This window comes from Centropristis striata, chromosome 5 (assembly GCF_030273125.1).
Source record: "Centropristis striata isolate RG_2023a ecotype Rhode Island chromosome 5, C.striata_1.0, whole genome shotgun sequence".
Lineage (NCBI taxonomy): Eukaryota > Metazoa > Chordata > Actinopteri > Perciformes > Serranidae > Centropristis > Centropristis striata.
In genome coordinates, this window is record NC_081521.1 from 992335 (window position 1) to 997334 (window position 5000).

Sequence of the window (5000 nt, forward strand, 5' to 3'; positions counted from 1 at the left end):
CTTAAAACCAGATAAAGTAAAGCTGCCAGCAGTGATGAACTGGCCGAGCAGAGTGACCTGATGATTATTTGGTTCTTACAAGATAAAAAAAACTTTAGATTTAGAAGTGTTAGATCATTTATCCTTCAGTTCCAGCAGGGTTCTGGTCCACGCTCGGCCCTCATAATCATTTTTAAAATAATTTTTTAAAAGTACCTGACAAACGCTTTAAACTGTGAGTTTTAACCTATAAGAACCTATTTATCCTTGAAGGAACATTAAGGGGGATAAACCACATAGATCACATTTATGATGTTCTTAAAGTGAATACTACCCCTAAATGTCAAAGATCTGTGATGTGTCAGGTACGTTACATTGGGCGTTTATGGAATTTATGTTTATAATATCTCTTATTTTAAAATAAATAAACGATGCTGCTTACAGCAACACAAATTAGCCTTTTTCTTCTCCACAACATTTATCAAAACTGTGACAGGATAGGATTATTTTTTGTTTATATTTGGTCAAATATACTTTAAATTGAACAGCAGAGATTATATCAATTTAAAATTATTTAAATAGTGAAATAATTGAGCCATTTTATATGATACATCACATCAGGTTTTTGATTTTTAGGTTAAAAGCCTGATGTGTACTTTTTCACATTTCTGTTTCCAGTCACAGCCACATTATGGAGAAGTCACTTCCTGTCACAGTCACACAGTCACACAGTCAAACAGTCAAACAGTCAAACAGTCTCTCTTTGGGATTTAATGAGTTAAAGTGAAGCATAAAGCTGAATATAAAGTGTAAAAATATAAAAGCTGATTATAGAACATTTAAAGTGTTTGTCACCATAGGTTCTTATGGGTTAGCTCTTTATTTCCAGAAGCTGATGTTTGATGATTTCCCTCCAGATGTTTCTCTGCAGCTTGGACTGGTTTTACTGGTTGTTCCTGTAGCAGTAGATGCCCAGTGGGAACATGGAGTCCAGAGGAGTCCTGACTGCAGTCAGCTGGAGACGCAGTGCAGCGAGCTGACACAGACCCGCAGGAGAAGGTCCATCCTGCCCCCTGCTGGAGCCTCCAGGTACTGCAGCTGCTGCTACATTAACCCTTCACCGTCTTTATGTTCAATGGTTAAACAACATTAAAACACTTTGATTAAATCTTTCCTCAGCATTCAGTCTGATGACTGTTCTCTGTCTGAGACTAACAGACTTTATTATTATTATCATACAAACATCAAAACACCAGCGAAGAAGAAGAGAAAAGGCCTGAATGACTCACAGACAGTTTATTATTATTGACAATTATTATTATTATTATTATTATTATTATTATTATTATTATTATTATTGACATCTTCATCAGGTCAGAATGTTTGACAGAGAGGAACAAACCTTTATTTATAAGGCAGCACAACAACAAACACCATCTAAATTAACATTATTAATTATTATTAATATTAATATTCAATAAAAGTAACGTTAATAAACAACATGTGTAAATCAATATGTGTTCCTGTCTGCGTGTGTGTGTGTGTGTGTCTGAATGTCTGAATGCCCATAGTTCTGTCTGTGTGTTTATGTATAACCTATAATATTAATAACTACATTAATGCATTATATATATATATATATATATATATATATATATATATTACATATTATATGTTATATATTATATATTATATTATTAGGGAAGCTTCCTGTGCTGTTACAGACATTGTTTGTCTGGAAAACACTCAACTCAACTTTATTTGTAAAACACTTTAAAACAACCACAGCTGCAACAAAGTGCTGTAGATAAACAAACAAACAATAACAATAACAATAAATAAAACAGGAAATAATACTAAAATAAATAGTTCCATTGCTTTTTAAAAAAACAATAATTAAAAGCAAACTATAAAACAGTAAAACAAGAGCAGAGTCTCATGTGGCTGAAAGCCAAATAATAAAAACAGGTTTTAAATCCTCAAGTATGGAAACACTAAATCCACAGAGAAATGCAATCACCTTATATTCAGAAACTTTGAATGAACCGACAGGAAAAAATGTTACATTAAAACTCTGTCAAATGACATCAGAAATAGGGCGTAAAATTAAAAATAGTTTATCACCGTAGTAGACACTTTTAAATCAAGGAATAATAAAATTTTTTACTTTTGCTGTTTTGAACGGTAGGAAACACACAGTTTTGCTGTAAAATATAACTTTTTCAGGTAAAGGTAATGGAGAAATACCATGATGACACAATGACCCTAAAATAACGGGAATATTCAGACCAAATTACAGTTTTTTTGTAGATATTTACATTTAAATTTACAGTAGAAAACCCACTCACTGTATATTTTAAGTTCTGGCGACCACAGCTGACGGTGTTTTACCGTAAATTAAACAGATTAATTTGACAGTGAATGATTTGTTGCTGTTACACTCATTCCTCCAACAATCACAGCTGATTCTGTTCAGAGATCATATGATAAATATATAATAATATATATATATATATATATAATAAATATATATTAGACGGCCACCATGATAAAAATGTGTTTTTTGTACCTTAAAGTATGTGAGCAGGTGGAAACACACAGTTAACTGTTAATCTCACCTCAAACATGTTGTCATGTAACAGTTAGGAGAAATTGAAGAACTTTTATTTTGAAGAGGTGACTTTTATTTTGGTGGCTCTTCTGTTTTGTTATGTGGAAGAGCAACAATCCTCATCTTCTTTTATTCTTGTGGTATTTCCACTGAGTCTGTTTATCTGTTTATTTGTTTAGGAGGATTTAACACGTTGTAAGTTTTATGTGTTATATTGTTGTAGAGCTGCTTCAGGATCAGAGTTAGGAGACGGAAAGATGAGGGTTTTTATACAAAACCTGCAGATTAATATTCAGAGTGTGAAAAGAGAAGTGTAACTCTGCCAGTTGAAGCTCTTTTAACAACGACAACACAGATCGGCTCTTTATGACGAGCGTTTATTGAGAATATTTATCTTTCTCATTCATTTCTCTCTTCTCAAGCTGGAAGAACTGCATCAAACTGCATTAACTGCATGAAACTGCATGAACTCATGCATGAAATCAAGTGCAAATTAAAGAAATTAAATTACATAATTTCATATGCAAAATAAACTTAACAACAACGTGAGATGAATTAAACGTGTAGCTCGTTTGTTCGCTTGTCATGAAAAATAGTTTCTTAAAGTCTTCACAGTCTTTCAAAGTTCATTTATTAATTATTATTATTATCATTATTATTATTATTCAACCATCATCTCCACATGTTAGCTTTCCATTCAGCTTATTAGCAGTGAGAGTTAGCTCTTTCTGCACATTTACTTAAAAAACAAAAACTTTGTTCCACCAGAATACAAAATAAAATGTAAACTTCAAAATAATTGACTTATGGCTTTTTTATAAGACAGCAGATGCTTCTATCTTAACTTATGAATTACATTTTAACCTTACATCAAATAATTATGAATCTATTTATTACATTAAATTATGTATTTGTTAATTATGCTCAGTGAATTTATGCCACAGCTCTACACAGGAGATACACCCGCCTCGTCTTCTGCAGCCTGTTGGAGCTGTTTGACCTTTGACCCCCTCATGGATCAGTGCCACTCTAAAGGACAATGAACACTAAACATAAAAATCACCACAGATAGCAACACAAGTCAAACACACACAATATGCACACAAGCTCAGAAAAGCCACCTGGGGTCTCTACAGACATAAAGAGATAAAGAGATAAAGATGGCGGCTGTCTCCTCCCTCTGCCAGCTGAGGAGCTGACAGCTGATCTCTGGTTGTGACTGAACCACCAGTTAATTATCTGTTATGGGTCTATGGGGAAGATGTTTCACACTCAGTTTAACTCTTCATCATAGTTTGGGTCTGAGAAGATGAAGTAGAGTAATGAGGAGTAACTGTGGTCAACATGAGGAGGTGCAGCCAGAGGAGGAGACAGCCGCCGGCTGGACCGACAGGTTTCATCTATTGATTATTGATGTATTCTGAAAGAACAATTATCAATCAATCAAGGCTTCAGCAACAAACGTAGAAACATCTGAGGAGGAAAAGAGCTCTTCAGGCTCTTCAATTCAGTGTTAGCATCCGGTGGGAGCTAGCTAGCTAATTCACAATGGAAGACTTGATTATTATTATTAGTTTATTTAAAAGAGGACAGTGCAATTTCATAAAAACACATGATTACACATGATTAAAAAAGCCAGAGTTAGCCAGAAGGCTAGTTTTCATCTGTAGTCCCCTGGCCATGATGTAAAAAAGCAGAGAATTACGAAAAAAACAAAAAACAAACAAGAAACAAAAAAACAACAAACAAAAAACATGTACAATATACAAAAATGAATATACAAACACGATACAATTTAAAAAAATACAACATCACAACATAACATTTTATCAAAACATCAAAACAACACAACAGCAAACTTAAAAAATAACTATATATATATATATATATATATATATGGCCCTGGTGTGTCCTGGTCCTGAACCTGCAGCACTCAGAGTCCAGATAGAGTCTGACAGGCTGGAATGAAACAGAGACAGAGAGCAGACAGACAGGAGCCAGTCTGTCTGCATCCAGAGATTACACTGACTCCTACTACACATTCCCCAACAGCCAGTCAGTCAGCCAGCCAACCAACCAGCCAGTCAGTCAGTCAGTCAGTCAGCCAACCAGCCAACCAGTCAGTCAGTCAGTCAGTCAGTCAGCCAACCAACCAACCAGCCAGTCAGCCAGCCAGTCAGTCAGTCAGTCAGTCAGCCAGTCAGCCAGTCAGCCAACCAGTCAGTCAGTCAGTCAGTCAGTCAGCCAACCAACCAACCAGCCAGTCAGTCAGTCAGTCAGCCAGCCAGTCAGTCAGTCAGTCAGTCAGCCAGTCAGCCAACCAGTCAGTCAGCCAGTCAGCCAGCCAGTCAGTCAGTCAGTCAGTCAGTCAGCCAGTCAGCCAACCAGTCAGTCAGCCAGTCAGCCAACC